Raw genomic sequence first — 18698 nt, forward strand, 5'->3', positions numbered from 1 at the left:
TATTTATGACTGTGCAATCAATGGTACCATTTGTTTTGCTCTGTCCATTAGCAAGCCACCCTTCCATTTTTTACATTGTTAGAGATTGTGTTGTCTTAAAACTATTAACGGCCGAGTCCTCTACAATACCCTGACTCCATTAAACAAATGGCATTTGCCTCTGGTGCTGTGATCGAGGATCAGGATGAACTCTTTAAAGCAAATACTGATAATTTTTCTGCATTAGGGTAAGTATGATATTTTCATGACCGATTACTTAAAGAGTTCCAGGCTTAATGTTGTGATCCGAAATGCTGTGGTGCGTCACTGCCGCAACTCCATTAGCTCCAGTACATGACAACTGCTGTGCCTAGCTATTATAGAGTTTCCAAACTATTTATTTTGCTAAATTCAGTTATCATACCAAGTGCCGCATTACAGCAATAATCATAATTAATATGCCAGCGTTTTGGCTATTCCACATTTTGCTCTTTCCCCCTGTGAAGATTAGTCAGTTGACTGCCTATTAGTACATCATCCAGCTGGGGTGGTTGGTACCATCTGAGGGGATGGATGTTCATGGTGATTTTTGATGAAGTCTATACTAGGGGTGCGCACGAAATCGCTCTGGGCAGTTAGGTTCCAGTTTGAACCAAACTCGAACCAAGCCGCACAGTCTGCATACCAATTCTAACGAATCGGCTGGCAGTTTGGTTTGTGCCAAGAACCAGGGTTGTGCTGGGTCAAACCAGTTCAACACCGGTTCTAGTGCTTGTAAAGGGGAATCCGATAAGGATTCTATAACCCCAGAGATGGAAAAGAGGTTTCCATCCCAGTCTATTCTAGGGGTGTGCACGAAACCGCTCTGGCCAGTTCAGTTCGAGTTCAAACCAAACTCAAACCAAGCTGCACAGTCCCACATACCAGTTCTAATGAACCGGCTGACAGTTTGTGCCTAGAACTGAGGTCAAACTGGATCAAATCAGTTCAGCCCTGGTTCTAGTGCTTGTAAAGGGGAATCAAATAAGGATTCAATACCCCTTGAGATGGAGAAGAGCTTTTCCCATAGGCATAATGCCTGATTACTCACGGTTTCATTACATGTGGTAGTAGGCGAGGAACGGAAACACTGTGAGTAATGAGGTGTGCCTGTAGTAGTTTAACCTAACATCTAGTGTGGTGACCCAAATTTGAGAACCCCTGCCTTAAGTGATTTCCTACTTTGATCAGCTTCTTTGCTGGCCTAGGCCTTCTTTCCCCAGAATCGTCTTCTGTCAGACTGGGCCTTTGCCAGCTGGTGAGACCCTCTCCTCCCTACTCCCCTTCTTAGCTAAGTACCTCTTGGCAGGATTGTTGCCTCTTCAAAAGTTTACATGAGTGCAGCCTCTGCAGATTCTAGTGGATCAGAGCCAGTGGTCTGTTCTTTTCCCATCGATTCCTTAGAACATGTTCAGTCCTTTCAGATTTTCTCCTTTCGCTGCCACCTGTGTTGAAACAGGCCAAGTTTACCAGAATGCTAAGTAGCTGTCCGTGGTACTGAATTGTCAAGGCTGATCTTAGAAAACCAGCAGGCTTGCTGATAGTTTCGAGGGACTGGGGGGGAAGGCTGACTGTGCTCTGTAGTAGGTGTAATGATTTTGGCCTTGTTCTGCCTGAAAATCTATATTTAACACTCATAACACAGATAAAGAGCTGTATGACAAGTGCCTTATCGTATCCATCAGCAAAAAAATGGACTTGGCGTGACTGAATGCCAGCAGTGGCAATGCTTACGTTTAAAAATACATCTTTAAAACACCACGGTAATAAACATTTTAAAAAGGGGGGCCCTTATTCACTTTCAGTAATAGAGACTACTACTCTGCTGCAATAGATTCACTTGACAGAGGCTGTATTTCTCCAGTTAGATTTATCGAGATGAGGAAAATTGCTCTTGTGAATAGGAGTAATATAGACATACACTATTACTGTAGCAAAGGGTGATATTAATTCATATCCTGCATTCCTCTTTCGCTCCAGCTCTTGAAGGAGGAAATGATGACAATCGCTTTCTAAAGCAATATCTGAAACCAGGCCTAGATTCACTGTTGTATTGAGACTCAGTTTGAGCTGGGGCGCATCAGGTGGTCTCAGTGGGTGCCTCACATTTGCGAAATTCTCTGCCCTGTCCAAGCCATCGACTCTGGAAATTGGCAACGTATACTGTAAGACCTTTTTTTGCTTGGCTTGGCTTTTAACACCCAGGATTTAGAAGAAGATGGTGAGGGAGGTATCTGGAACCTGTTTTTAACTCTCTCAGAATCAGGCTTGCTTCCAATGCTGCATTTTGAAAAATGATTGTAACCAGCATTCCCCATAAAAGGGATTCCCAGATGATGTTGATCACAAGTCCTACCATCCCTAGCCAAAGGCCATTGCAGCTGTGGATGATGGAAGCTGTAGTCAACAACACCTGGAGATCCCTGTTACAGAGAACACTGCCTATAACACATTCCTCTTCTTTTTCATTATTATTATTATTATTATTATTATTATTATTATTAATAATTCAATTTCGATACCGCCCTTCCAAAAATGGCTCAGGGCAGTTTACACAGAGAAAAAATAAATAAATGAGATGGATCCCTGTCTCCAAAGGGCTCACAATTCTAACAATGTAAGAACTTTATAAGAGCCCTGATGGGCTAGATCCAAAGTCCAGCATCCTATTGCCCACAGTGGTCAACCGTTTACCCCTAAGGGAACTATTATGATGATGATGATGATGATTGATGATGCTATTTACACACAGTCTATGTTATTGACTGGATTTAGTACTTGAATTATCGGGCCCTTTCCAAGGGTCTAGGATAACTAAAGAATAATTAAAGATATCTTCATAGTATTTATGCTGTCCTGAGTAGTGTGGCCTTCTGTAGTTGATGTGTTGTAATTTTATTGATGCCTAAGGTGTCGAGATGGCATTCAAGTCCATTTGGTACTGCATTGAAGGCACTCACAACTATTGGCACCACTATTGTTTTCTTTTTCCAGAGCCGCTCAATTTCAGTCTGAAGGTCCTTGTATTTAATTATTTTTTCCAGTTGTTTTTCATCAACCCGTCTATCCCCTGGGATTGCAATATCATCATCATCATCATCATCATCATCAATAATAATAATATACAAATTTTTACATACTGTTTCTCAAAAATGTTTCACAAAGTAGTTTACTTAGAAAAAGGAATAGGATCATTCCCTGCCCCCAAAGGGCTCACAATCTAAAAAGAAACACAAAGTAGACACCAGCAGCAGCCACTGGAAAAACACTGTGCTGGAGTTGGATGGTACAGATGTTCTCTTCCTGCTAAACAGAAGAGAATCACCACTTTCAAAGGTGCCCCTTTGCTCAGTTAACTCAAGAATTCTACAGTTGCTTCCAAGTAACTGGTATTCAGTGGCATACAGCTTCTGACCATATAGGCCAAGATGAGTAAAAACCATTGGTGGACACCTCCTCCTCTCCCCCCCCAACTTCCTCCAATATGTCTTATCCTCTTCTACAGCCATCCCAGCTAGGCATCGCAATCTCATCTTGTGGCAGTTAGTTCCATAAATTATAATCCTGCATTCTGAGAAAGGAGGACCATCTTGACTCTGTTTCAGGCCCTGCTTATGACCCTGGCACTAACAGAGATTCGCTTGGTGGGGTCTAGAGACAGGGCCTTTTCGGCTGTGGCCCCTCGGCTTTGGAACCCCCTACCTGAAGACTATCGCCATGCTCCCTCCCTCAGTGTTTTAAAAAAACTTCTTAAAGCTCAAGGCCATGTCTGAGGGATTCTGGGAGTTGTAGTCCAACAACATCTGGGGGCCCGAGGTTAAGAAAACCTGAGCTATTGCATCCCTGTCTAGACTCTGTTTGAAATCCTCCAGCAAAGCAGAGCAAAGCTTTTCTGCCTGGGTTTGACTGCTCCATAGTCAAGCAGCCTGCACAGTTAGGTAATTCGTCCTAGAATCTAGCCTAAATATGCTTTTTTGTAATTTTAGGCAGTACTAACATCATGTGGAACATTGCCTAATGAAAGGATAATCAAGAATGTGCCAACTATGTTTTAAAAACATATCCAAGGAAAGCTAATCTTGTGGTAGCAAGCATGACTTGTCCCCTTAGCTAAGCAGGGTCTGCCCTGGTTGCATATGAATGGGAGACTAGAAGTGTGAGCACTGCAAGATATTCCCCACAGGGGATGGAGCCGCTCTGGGAAGAGCAGAAGGTTTCAAGTTCCCTCCCTGGCTTCTCCTCCAAGATAGGGCAGAGAGAGATTCCTGCCTGCAACCTTGGAGAAGCCGCTGCCAGTCTGTGAAGAAAATATTGAGCAAGATAGACCAATGGTCTGACAGTATATGACAGCTTCCTATATTCATAAAGTCACAAGTTCCCTCCCTGGCAGCTCCAAGAGAGGGCTGAGAGAGACTCCTGCCTGCAGCCTTAGAGAAGCTGCTGCCAGTCTGTGAAGACAATACTGAGCTAGATGGACCAAGGGTCTGACTCAGTATATGGCGGCTTCTTATGTTCCTATTCTATGATGCTTTAAAAGACCTGCAAGTTCTTAAAGTAAATCAATGATAATTATAAGAAGCCCAGTCACTTATGCTAAAACTCAGAATCTCTTGGGGTGCCTCAATGAGCTCTCATGTGAGCTATATTGAAGACTTTTCATGGGGGTAGGACATGGAGCTGAAGCCCCAATGAACAGCTTAGAGTCCTGAATCTCTTCAGCCATCTCCAGATGAGACCGGGTTCCTGATGAGACAGAGGTGGTCATCTCTACGGTTGCTTAGCACAGGGGTGCACAACTTTGCCTCCTCCCCGTATATCTTGGAGATGGTACCAGAGAGAGAACTTCTGCATGCAAGCAACACCAAGGCTTCAGGTAGGAGTCTTCCCCCAAGACCTGTCTGGAGATGCCAGGGATTGAACTGGGGACCTTCTGCATCCAAAGCAGATACTCTACCACTGAGCTATATATGGGCCCATCTCTGAGGAAGAGCTACCATAGTTACCTAAATAGAAGATGTATGACACACACACCCCACACTAAAAATATAGGTGAAATGTAGGTTATACTTATATTTACCCAGAAGGAACAGGACTCTGAATTTATGATAAAATGCCCCCTGCCACAATTCCTGTCTATTGGCCACTATGACTGGGGATGATGGGCGGCGTAGTCCCCCAAACCTCTGGAAGGCCAAAGTTATGGACTTATGGCTTCTCGTCTCTGTCTCCTCCCTAAAAAGTGCTGTGCTGGACACAAAACAGACATTTTCGCTCCCAGTACAGCATTTGTTTCATCCAATTTTCCTTTGGGGATGGAGAGGAGTCAGATGTAATTATTCTTGGGGGATCATTATTGAGTTTGATTATCGCATTGTGGTCCCAGGCCCTAGATCTTTTGAGTATATAGGAATGTAGGAAGCTGCCTTATACCAAGTCAGACCATTTGTGGAGTTACCAGGGAGGGAACTTGGAACTTTCTGCATGAAACACACAGATGCTCTTCCCAGAGTGGCCCCATCCCCTATGGCAGGCCTGCTCAACCTCCTGCAGATGTTGGCCTACAACTCCATAATCGCTGGTTATTGGCCACTATGGCTGGGAATTATGGGAGCTGTAGTCCAAAAACAGCCAGGCCAAAGCTGAGCAGGCCTGCCCTAAGGGGAACATCTTACAGTGCTCACGCATGTAGTCTCCCATCCAAATGCAAACCAGGGTGGACCCTGCTTAGCAAAGGGATTTTTGCATGCTTGCTACCACAAGACCAGCGCTCCTCCCATAATCTAGCAAGTCCCCTGCATGGGCTTGTCTTTTGGGCTTTGCATCATCCTTTTGTTTCTACAGGTGAACTGGCAGGTGCAATAGGGTGGGTTGGAAGCCTTAGCATATCAAGAGAAGCAGGCAGGTGAACTGGTGGGGAAAATGGACTCATACCGATCCTCAGAGTAGCATTTGATGAAACGGCTGTTCCAAAGCAAAGATTTCTCTTTCTTTAATGGCCACCTGGCTGATTCTATATGCTGGCAAATTTTGCACCCAGCGTGAATCTGCCAAATAATTTCAGGCACTTTTGCTCTCATTTATCCGGCTTCAGATTTGCTTGAGCTATCACCGAGCTGTAAATAAAATGTTATCATCCCAATTCTTCTGCACACTCTCCTTTTTTGTGGAAAACATGTCTCCTTGGGCACTTCTCTCTTATCAACAAATTTCATAAATGTGTCGCTGTCTTCCAATTCTCAAAGCACTGAGTTTTGAAAATATGGGTAATGTACCTGTGGGTAAAGAAACTGCCCTCTCTTTTCCTCCTGCTCCTGCTTCTGCCCCTGCTCCCCATCCTCCTCCTCTCCTCCTCCTCCTCCTCCTCCTTCTCCTTCTCCTTCTCCTTCTCCTTCTCCCTCTCTCTTTCTAATTATAGATCTATTGGTACCTTTCCATTTATCTCCAAGGTTCAGAACATTTTTGTTAGTCTTGCCTTTCACTTTTGATTAATTCTTCTCTCCTTAAACATCAGTTTGAATTGAAATGCGGTGTGACCTAGTGGTCGGAGGGCTTCTGCATGAAATAGTACTCACTTGGTAATATAATAGATCTGAGTACTACAAAGTGGATGTGTGTGTTTATTAAACCAGTATTAAATATGCATTTTAGTGACAACACCAATTCATAGATATATTTGTCCCAATTAGTGGTCTGGGGGCAGGTGAGCAGCCTAGAAGGAACAAAGCAGCTGAGTTCACTAGGTGCTTGGCCAACAAGACTCAGACTGAGGAGCGAGCGTCTGCCCTGGTTGCATATGAAGTTTCCCAAGGGAGACTGAGGAGGACAGCTAGTCTTGTGGTAGCAAGCATGACTTGTCCACTTAGCTAAGCAGGGTCCACCCTGGTTGCATTTGAATGGGAGACTAGAAGTGTGAGCACTGGAAGATCTTCTCTTCAGGGGATGGAGCCATGCTGGGAAGAACAGAAGGTTCCAAGTTCCCTCCCTGGCAGCATCTCCCAGATAGGGCTGAGAGAGATTCCTGCCTGCAACCTTGGAGAAGCCACTGCCAGTCTGTGAAGACAATACTGAGCTAGATGGACTAATGGTCTGACTCAGTATATGACAGGTTCCTATGCCTCTATGTTGTGTCACTTGATTTCTATTGAGCTGGTAGCTGCTATGCCTTCTTCCAACCCCAATGATGGTGCCGTAGTAGAGCAGAGAATAGGCCAGAAGTTTCTTCTGTGGTAGGGAGGAGAGGTCTTGCTGCTAGAGTCCACAGTTCCAGACTTCTCCATCATGTGAAGAGGATCATAGACTCATTAAGTCAGGGCTGAGCACACTTGGCCCTCCAGATGTTGAACTACAACTCTTAGCATCCCCTGCCCGAGTTTATTGGGTGGAAGTTCAACAACTTCAGCAGGGCCAAGTTTCCTCATCTCTGCATTAAGTGTATGAAGGTGGTCTGAAAGAACTCGACTGTAGGAGCTTATCACTCCAGTAAATGATTTGTTCATTTCAACCTGAAAAAGAAAACTCCTTCATAAGTTGCACTTGTTACACAGGAACATAGGAAGCTGACTTATACTGAGCCAGATCATTGCTCCATCTAGTTTCACATTGTCTTCACTGACTGGCAGAGGCTCTTCAAGGTTTCAGGCAGGAGTCTCTCCCAGCCCTACTTGGAGATGCCAGAGGGTGAACCAGGGACCTTCTGCATGCAAAGCAGATGCTCTTCCACTGAGTAGGGGTATGCATGTACCCAAAATCATGGTTCGGTTCAAATTTGTATTGGATTTGAACCTAACCACATTGTGCCAAATGGGTTCCGTAGAATTGGACTGGTCTGGTCCGTTTGACTGAACCGGTTCGGCAGTTTGAGCAGCTAATACTTGCAAAGGGCAATCTGGTGGGGATTCCGCTTTACCAGTAAAGGGGTGGGGGTTGTGGGAATGAATGTCAAAGGGGTAGCCAGTGGGGGCAGTGAGAGAAGTAGTAAGGTTTCTACCTTCAGGCTGTGCCACTCCCCCTTCCCTCCAGAGCAGTCCAAGAGCCCATGATGTCTTGTTAGCAAGCTGCCACCAGTTCTGGTACTTGCAGATGCACAGAGGCTATTTGCCATGCAATTTATGCAGCCACACAAATGGTCTCCGTGCATCCGTGGAAACTAGAACCGTGCCACCACTGAGCGGGCAGCTTGCTAACAAGGCACCGTGCACACTTGCGTTGTGCCAGGTGGGCAAGCGATGGCACCAGTAGCCACTCCGGCCAGGTAAGAACTTTATTGCTTCTTTATTGCTTTATGCTGAACTGGTTCAACTGAACCAGGCTTGGTTTGGTTAGAGACTAAACTGTCCCCAGTTTGGCTCACAATAGAGCCACCGAACCAGCCCAGTTTGAGGAGAACCGGTTTGGCATCAAATAATGGTGTGCAAACAGGTTCGATGTTGACCATTGGGGTTTTTGTTTTGTCCCCCCCCCCAAAATATATTTTAATCATTTACCCCCTCCTGGGGACTTCCTCTAGGTGGTGGAGGTGTGGGTGGGGGGTCCGCGGGCATTCCCTCTCCCCTCACCGGCCTTTTTGGCTGGCTCTTTGGCCTGTTTGGGCCTTACCCCTCCAGCGTGGTGGCCAATTTGGAGGCCTCCATGCCTGCACAATGGGCCTCTGCGTGGCCTGGGATGACCAAATTTCCCCCCCGCGAAGCCCACCCCCGGACCAAACCAAACCAGGGGGGGTTGAGGGGGTGCTGTACTGAACTGGCCTGGTCTGGTGGTTCGGATTTGAATTGAAATGGACCAGCTGGTTCATGCACACCCCAACGACTGAACTATGACCCCTCCTCCTGAGGGGAATATCTTACGGTGATCTCGTGTATTCACTCATCCAAATGCAAACCAAGGTGGACTCCACTTAGCAATGAGGACAATACATGCTCACTACCAGAAGACCAGCTCTCTTCCCCATTATGTGACATACCTATCCAAATACCTAGAACTAGTTTATTTTGAAGTGGAAATGTCTGTATTCTTCTGACTTTTAGTTCTGCATAAGTGTAATTGGTTTAGAGAAGCTAACAGCACATGTAATGCCATAATTAAAACCAAGGTAGCATCTTTAAAAAAATTAATCTAAAATAATTTCTGCCTTATTATGATACACTGATTAAACACAATACAAATCTCATTTAAACTGCCTTTTATTCAGAAACAATGCTAGGCTGTAATTGACTTGTGTTTGATCTATGCTCTCTTGAAATTAAAAAGAACAAAGACTATCTGATAAAAAGTAAATAGCACAAGAAATATATATTTCCGCCACCCTCTTTGAAATGCAAATGCCTTGAAAAAGAGAGTTTAATATTCCAGGGCTGCATTTTTGATATTTCTGCTGATTGACTGCCGCTGTTCTTAAGTGAAAAGTGAATTAATTACATTAGGGATAACCTTGGTGCCATTGGATATTATCGGATATTATTAAACAAAACTGACATTCTCAGCATGCTACAAGGAGGTGAGTTCCTTTGAGAGGGAATGAGTTCGGATTACATAGAATGGGCCAGATCCCGAAAGCACCAGAAAACATCAGCTTCCTTGTGGTGAAAGCTGCTTTTAAGTTTTGAGTGAGGTTTTTTTAAAAAGCTTGGTGAACAGTAGAGGTCAGTGTGGTGCCAGTGCTGGTGTGCTGTAGTTTAGTGGTTAGAGCAGGAATTCTCAGATTGGGTCACCTGATATTGTTGGACTACAACTACCATCATGGTGGGACTTGTAGTTTAACATCTAGGGACCCAGCATTCCAAACCCCTGAGTTAGAGAGTTCGCTATTTCAAAGGTGGTCAGATTTCTTCTGTGATAAGTTCTGAGGTATGTTCTATGGTATTTTCTGAGGTAAATTGTATGGGATATTCCAAGGTAAGCTCTCTACGGTAAACTCCGGGGCAAGTTCTTTAAGAAGTTCCTCAGTAGGCCTCATGATAGGTTCTGAGGTAAGTTTATGATAAGATCTATGGTAAGTTCCTAGGTAGGTTCTATGGCAAGTACTTTGATAAGTTCTAAGGTAAATTTCTAGATAAGTACAGGCAAACTTGTTCCATGAATAACAAGTTTGCCTGTACTTATCTAGAAATTGTCTAGAAATTGTCTAATAATCGACACACGTTTTCATTATCCGTGGACAAAAAGGGGTTAAAACCCACATATCAGCAGTTCCTAGAGGGCCGGAAATGACCGTGGAGGTCACTTCCGGCTGCCATTTTGTCAGGAGGAGTCATTTTGTGGCTCATTTCTTTTTTTAAAAGGTATTTTTTCTGCATTATTTTTTGTGGTTTGGGAGGCATTCCTGGGTACACGTAGACCCCACAGAGCATGGTATAGTAAACATTTTCAATCATTTTTGCCTTTTTTTGGCCTTTCCCTCGCTGTCCCCCCCTATTTTTTAACCTTTTTTGTCCATTCTGGAACCTAACCCCCCATTTCCCATAGACATAATGCCTCATTACTTGCGGTTTCATTACTCATGATAGTAGGTGAGGAACGGAACCCCAGTGAGTAACAGAATTTGCCCAGGCATGGATTAATGCAGAGGCAGAGGAGGCATCTGCCTACGGCGGCAAAATTTGAGGAGCAGCGGAAGTCGCTCTGGGGAGTGGGGGTGAAGGGAAAGTTCCCCCTTTTACTTTCATTTTTTTAAAAGCCTCAGTGGCAGTAGGTTAGGGATAACCTAACTATTCGGTTGGGAGGGAGCGACCAGGTGAGGGGAAAGTCCCCCCCCCCCCAAAGATCGCTGGCAGTGGTATGGGGCATGGTGGCAATGGCTGCCTGCAGGAAGGGAGGGGGTCGAGGAGAGCAGAGTCACAGTTTGCCCCCCTTTCTACCTCTAAGCCCACTGTGTGGGCGGAAGTGGTGAGCTCCTCCCTCATCCCCCCCTACTAGGTGACTCAATGGTCACTGGACTCTTTTTGCAGCCCGTTTCCGGCTTTCCTTCCACATGAAAAGAGAGCCGGAAATTGGCTGCAGATAGCAGAGCCTGCCTGTTCAGTCACCTAGCAGGAGGGGAGGAGGAAGGTGTTTGCCGCTGCCGCCCACACAGCGAGGTTAGAGGTAAAAAGTGGGGCACACAGTAAGGGCAATTCTGTTCATGCATTACCATGTTCATCCCTGCGGTATCCCTATGGTAAAAGTTCCTCTTTTACTAATTGTGTTGATTGTAGTTGTTGCCTGCTGGCGCAACAGGACTCACCATCTGCTCAGAAGGACATGATACCAAATTGTTATTTAAGATTAGTAAAGTGTGCCGTCGAGTTGGTTTCGACTCCTGGCGGCCACAGAGCCCTGTGGTTGCCTTTGGTAGAACAGAGGAGGGGTTTACCATTTTGCCTCCTCCCAGCAGTATGATGCCTTTCAGCATCTTCCTATATCGCTGCTGCCCAATAGAGGTGTTTCCCATAGTCTGGGAAACAGACCAGTGGAGATTCGAACCGGCCACCTCTGGCTTGATGATCAAGTCATTTCCATGCTGTGCCAACTAAAAGGTGCATTGGGGTAATTGTAACACTAATCCTCAGCTGTCGCTGTTGCTACCTGCCTAGCCAAATTGTCTTTCCATGGTCATGATTTTGTAGGCCAGGAGAATATCTCAAAGTGGACATCAAGGGCCATTGAATTTACTCACTGCTTGGAGTTCAGTTGGAGCTGCCAGACCCTTGAACTATCCCTGTAAACCAATTCCTTTAATTGAATACATATATATGCATATGTAAATAGATTCAACCATACACGACTCTTTCCCTTCTTAAGCTATGTCCAGAGCTCATTTTCATTATATTATAGAATCCTTTCTCTTCTTTTCAGTCCTGGGGAGTTGATATCTTCTCAATTAGTCTTCTTCACCCTTGAAGGATTTGTCCTCTTCTGGTTATCCAAGCGTCAACTGAAACACTAACCTTTTAACTGCAGAGCAACAGCCTTTATATAAAGTCACTCGGGGAACATCCCTATGGACATGGAAGAATTAGTCATTATAGCATGAATGTCATCTCCGTGTAAAATAGCAAACTGAAATATAGGTCACAGTAGTATCACCATCGCTTGTTGATTTACTATGAACAGAAATAATATTTCCAGGTGGGAAGGGGGAACTGCACATTTCTATTCTCAGTGCAAAATTCTGCATTCCAAATCCCTCCGACTCTTTAATCAGGATGAATTACACACATATGCTGCGTTTTGTGCATAAAAAATTAATTTGCCTAATGAATTCCAATTGCTGTAGTTTTTCCTACTCCCATATAATGAGATCTCCTGGGTCTAAATCCCGATTTACCCCACAATGCTTCCCAATAATCTACAGCGCACCTCGGAAGCTGCAGTTCCACCAGGAGAGACAGGGAACTTTCTGTCTTTCCACAGGGAGAAACCAAAGGATCAGGATGGTCTCCGGTGGAATGAAAAATCTATAAATGGAAGATCACGGGGTTTCCTGGGAAACGACGGAATTGTGAAATATGCTACAGCTGGAAATAGAATTTCAACAAAATATTCAGCTGCTGAAATGGATCTGCCAATGATGGGTTTTCAAGGAAGCATAATTATTCACCAGCTGTTTTGCTTGCTGGTTGAAATATATTTCCTTCAACCAGCACAGACTACCTTCCAACCTGCCCTCCCAAGTATAAAAATGAAACTACCCAAATCATCGCATATGCAGTCACTTGCCTTTTCCTAGTTATTGAGCAGTCATTGTGTTTGCAATAAATGCACGCCAGGGCTTCTTTCTTTCTTATTTGACATATTAAGTTAGCATTGCAGATTTTAAGGCAGAGAATTTGCAATACTGTCAGGGGTGATTGCTTGAGGCAGCTTCCCATGGCATTTACTTTTGAAGCTGTTTGGGTTTAATTTCTCATGTCAAACACTGCCTCTGGAGTTCTGCTCCAAGTGGATACCCAGTTTCAGAGCTAAGCCACACTCTCTGAAATGGGGTGACATCACTGCATTGTGAGTAGGGGTGTGCACAAAACCAGGTTGCTCAGTTCAATTTGAGTCCAGACCGGACTTGAACTGGACTGGGCATGCTCAGTTTTGGCAAACCCCAAACCACCCCTCCACCAGTTGGGTTCGGGAATTTGTGATGATTTTCTTTCAAACATACTCACCCCCCTCTGGAGGCTGCTGCCGTGACCACAGGGAGGTATTCAGAGGTTCCCCCTCTTCCTGCTGGTCTCCAATCACCTGGTTTGTCCCAATTGCCCAGTTTGGGTGACCTTCAGCCCATTCCAGCCTGCTCTCCATGGTGGCAGCCATTTTGGAGGCCCCTGAACATGCCCAATGGGCCTCTACATTGCCTGGGTCATGATCCGACCATACAGAGGCCCATTGGGCATGCTCGGTGGCCTCCGGAATGGCTGCCGCCACAGAGAGAAAGCCTGGAATGGGCCGAAGGCTGCCCAACTGGGTGATTGGGACATATATGGAGGCCAGTGGGGGGAGGGGGAACCTTTGGAGACTTCCCCATGGCATTTAGGGACGTGCAAACAGGTTCGACCACTAGCCTGAAGGAGGTCGAACCGAACCCCCCCTATTTGGTCCAACCTTGGACTGACCCCCCCCCAGTTCGGGGGTTCACGGGCGTTTAAAGTCTTTTTAAAAATTACCTTTGCATTCCCTTGTGGGGTTCCTGGAGGCAGCGAGGGGGGGGCCTACGGGGGTCCCCCTCCCCCCACCGGCATTCTATATGTCCCCCAAGAGCCCATTCACCCAGCTCTGCACCAGTTCAAGCAGTCTTCGGATGGTTTTTGGCCTTCTCCCAGCAGAGCGGCAGCCATGTTGGGGGCTGGGTGCCTGCGCAATAGGCCTCTGAATGGCCCGCCCTGCTGGGAGAAGGGCAAAAACTGGCCGAAGACTGCCTGAACGAGAGCAGAGCTGGCCAAACCAGTTCTCAAGGCAATTTACATAGAAAAATAAAGTAAATAAATAGGATGGCTCCCTGTCCCAAAGGGCTCACAATCTTAAATGAAACATAAGGTAGACACCATCACACTAGCAACAGCCACTGGAGGGATGCTGTACTTGGGTTGAATAGGACCAGTTGCTCTTCCTCTAGTAAATATCAGAGAATCGCTGTAAAAGGTGCCTCATTGCTCAGTTAGCAGGGGATCTAAACCTTTTCCCCACCCAGTTTCCAAATCTGGGGAGTTTGGATTTAAAATAAAATAAAGAGAGTGATTTCTGGACTTTCTAAAAGTACTTCAGCTTATTTCAGAGCAAATCGAAGGCAGGCTGGGGCAGGGAGGACCTCCCCCATATTTATATGAGCCCCCAATTTTACAGCCCATATACAGGTTTTTCCCCTCAGTGAAAACTAAACGTTGGATTCTCAGTGTTAAGGTGGTGATCATTCAAATGCCAAAACCCTCATTCCAAATAATTGTGTCTTGTCTTAACCCCGTAATGCATCACCACAGCTGTAGATGTTTCAGATTCCCCTTGGATTCTAATGACATGGCCTTGCCTGTCACAGTCAACTTCCAGTTTAGTGGGATATTGAAATCATATTTCAAGACCTATAATTTGCAGTAAGTGTCTGAGATCTGTCTGGCAAAATAAATGCTATTGTTGCTGCTTTAAAGTAGGTGAGTCACCAGTCGAAATACAGATACTGAAATGCAACATCCCCCGGCTTCAAATAAAATCTAGTGGAAACATAAGGGCACCATCTTGCTCTTTACTTGAAGACTCAGCAATTGGGCAAGGGAGGAAGGAGGAGAGAGCATGTTGGGCTGGTGCTGGATCTTGAATTAATGATCTGGTTACTCACTTGTGGTCAGGGGCATCGTCATAAATTCAGAAGTTCAGGTGCTTTCAATGACAGCCCCATAGTCAAGCTCACCCCAACAGCCAGCCTACCCCAGTGACCACATACTTCACTTAGATAGATGCAATAATTTGGGGATGCTGTTACAATATGGGATGTGCAAATTGACTCAAATTTGGTTGATTTGAGTGTTTCAAATTCAAATCGAATCACCCCTTGAATTCAATTAGAATCCGAAATAGATTTTCAAAATTTGAATTCGATTTGAGAGCCGTTTGGCACCTTTTAAAAACTATTCATGACCCTTGATAAGTTAAAAATGTGCCCAAAAAGGGTTGAATTGATTCAAATTTGAATCAAATCTTCAGACCAAATTCTAATCTGATTCAAATTTGAAACAAATATTCAGAACTTGGGTTGAATTCAAAATGAATCAAAAATTCATTTTGTGCACATCTCTAGTTACAAGAAGTCAAAGATAGTTTCCCAATCCTAGAGAGCTTGAACCTTACCTGGCTATGCATCTAGAATCACAGTCTGGATTGTCAACCACAAAAGATGGAGGATACTTCTTGTAACAGAAGACAGGAAGAAGGGTAATAAAATCAGTCAAAGTCCTATATTTGGTTATGTAACAAACTGTTGGAATAGCAAGAGCTGCATATTATCCCCATTTAGAATCCACACTGGATTCCTCTTTACAAGTATTAGATGTCCGAACCACCAAACCACTTCAATTAAACAGACTGGACTGGCCGGTCCGTTCGACCAAGCCGGTTCAGCAGCATGCAGTTTGACTTGAGTTTGATTCAAATTTGAGCCAAACCACTTTTGTGTGTGTGTGTGTGCACACACCCCTATACACCACTGCTAATGATGCGACTACAGTTACCCTCCATCTCCATGTTCTCATTCACCTGCCATTGTGACCAGGGGCTAGTCTAATTAAAGCCCCAATGACTTCTGAGCATGTTACCTGAGAAAGTGCCTTGCCCCATATAGCAATAGCAATAGCACTTACATTTATATACTGCTCTATAGCTGGAAGCTCTCTAAGCGGTTTACAATGATTTAGCATATTGCCCCCCAACATTCTGGGTACTCTGACCTTAAGATCTTCTTTAGAGGCTCTGCTCCCATGTGCCTCTGCCCAATGAGGTGAGGGAGAGGGCCATTACTAGGGAGAGGGCCTTTTTGATGGTGGCACTCCATTTATGGAATAGCCTCCCCAGTGAGGCTCACCTGGCATCGTCACTTTATTCTTTTAGACACCAGGTTTAGACCTTTCTGTTCATTCAGGCTTTAAAAATTTTGTTTTTAAAATTGGTTTTCTTTTTTAAAAGTTTTAGAAAATGTTTTGTATTGTGTTTTGTCTTGTGATTTGTTTGTGGTGTTTTATGTGTTTTTATTGGATGTTTTTAATGTGTTGTGAGCTGCCCAGAGAATGTATTGTGAGCTGCCCAGATTTGTTAAAGTTGTATCATCATCATCATAAGCAGCAGCAGCAGCAGCAGTGTTAAGATCACAGTGCCTTTAAAACACATCAGTGCAGATGAAAAATCCTCAACAAAAGCTGATCAAGAAAGAGAACCAAAATTTCTACTCAGCCCTAGATATGTGCATGAAACAATTTTTCAAAAATCCAATTTAAATTCAAATCAAATTGCCCTTTTAGGTGGTGATTCTATTTGAATTTGATTCAGATCGAGTCAGATTCGAGTCAAATTTATTCAAATTCTGAATTGATTTGAACATCCCTACTCAGCCTCAATGGAGACTGGCTTCCCCATGCTGACAAATTAAAAGGTGAACGCTTACCAAGCTAAAACGAAAGAGGGCAAGTGTGAGCCCAGGACTATTCATTCATTCATTCATTCATTCATTCATTCATTCATTCATTCATTCAATTTCTATACCGTCCTTCCAAAAATGGTGCAGGGTGGTTTACACAGAGAAATAACAAATAAATAAGATGGCTCCCTGTCCCCAAAGGGCTCACAATCTAAAAAGAAACATAAGATAGACACCAGCAACAGTCATTGGAGGTACTGTGCTCGGGATGGATTGGTCCAGTTACTCTCTCTCCATTAAACTGAGAGAATCAGCACATTAAAAGGTGCCTCTTTGCCAAGTTAGCAGGGGACTAACTTATATAGCCCGGAATAAATGCTGTTCCCAATCCCTTGTCTGACATCTTTATGATTAGCACAATGCACCCTACCAGGTATAGTAAAATAGGGCAAGGGGAGAGAGTTGTCTGGGGCCCCACTGCCTTGCCCCCCCCGAGGCAAGTCACATGACTGACTCCCCCAGCCACGCACCCGCCCGGGCTTCCTTCAGTTGCATTCATCCTCCAAAATTGATGTGAGTGTTCAGACCTGGAGCTACCAGAACAGCATGCCTTTCCCTAGTACCATTAAATGACTTGCAGCGTCCACAATTGACAAAACCTTTTTACAACCTTGCTATGCCCCTGCACCCTACTTCACTGGTGGCTGGATGCCACTCCCTACCACCTCAGCATTCCTTTGGGAGTTCAGTGGAAAGAGTGGCTAACTGGTATGGGATTTTTCTCCCTCTCTCAGACTCTTACACCTCTGGGTCACCCAACACAATTGATTTGACGATACCAATAAAATGGTTCATATGCAAATAAATGGTTCTTCTTACAATGCCTGATTCACTTATGAAATTCCAGGATGTGCAGATCTCACCACTAGCTTAGAGGGCTTGGAGACCTAGCAACAGCTTTAAACCATGACAGACAGATGGAACCTCCATGGTCAGAGACAGTATACTGTGGGGCCAAACAACCAGAAACGCTTTCTGTCTCCATGCCCTGTTTTTTTGCCTTTTCAGAGGAATCTGGTTGGCCGTTTTTGGAAACAGAATGCCGGTGCTTTGGCTCAATTCTGCACCACTTCTCCTGTGATTTAGTGAGTAGGAAGAAGACGTATGAGGACGGGGGAATTACATTCCAAATCTAATGATATCCTTAATGTGGAAATAATTTAGAAGAAATGGTATAGGCTTTGTGACTCCTTGCACAGAGTTATCTTTCATCTGTTTTCTGCCCGATGTACCTTACAAATTCAAGTCATATATCTCAGGTTGTTCAAATGAAACCTTCACTCAGAGCTCCATTCTGACTGCTGTATTTAATCTAAATCATTTCCAATGCAAAATGTTTTCCCCTGCATGATGTTTGCAAAAGACGAGATGGTAAGCCACAGATGACCTGTGAACGTCTGTTTTATATTATTCCATTTGAATTGTCTCAAATGTCAAATAAACCCTCTTGTTTTCTTCTTCTTCCTGAAAATGGAGGATTTATTGCTCTGATTTAACTCAAGTTGCTCATTATGGGGTCGGATCCTTCCTCATGGCTTCAGCCTTGGCAGCATTATTACCACTCGCAGTCCTACTAAACAGCTTGCGACACACTTTACAAACTGTGTTAAGTAGTTCAGGTGCCAGATGATAAACCTTGCCTTTAAAAAAAAACAAAAAACAGGGCTTCTCAACCTTGGATTCCCAGAGGCTATGGGATGACCGCACAATGGTCTGTCCTGGTTTGCATTTGAATGGTGGACTACACATGAGTGCAGTCTCCTGTAAAACATGCCCCTCAGGGGATGAGGATATAGTTCAGTGGTAGAACATCTGCTTATATGCAGAAGGTTCCAGGTTCAATCCCTGGCATCTCCAGATAGGGCTGGGAGTAGAGATGCGCACAAATGGAATTTTGCAATTCCATTTGAGCTCAGGTCTGCTGGCCTCAAATCTGAGTTGTTTCGATTCAAAAAGATTTTATTCTATTTGAATTCAAATAGATTCAGCCTAATTTTTAAGGGCTAGAGGGCACCAAAATGGGTTGGGTGGCAGGGCA

Source organism: Hemicordylus capensis, chromosome 11 (assembly GCF_027244095.1).
Source record: "Hemicordylus capensis ecotype Gifberg chromosome 11, rHemCap1.1.pri, whole genome shotgun sequence".
Lineage (NCBI taxonomy): Eukaryota > Metazoa > Chordata > Lepidosauria > Squamata > Cordylidae > Hemicordylus > Hemicordylus capensis.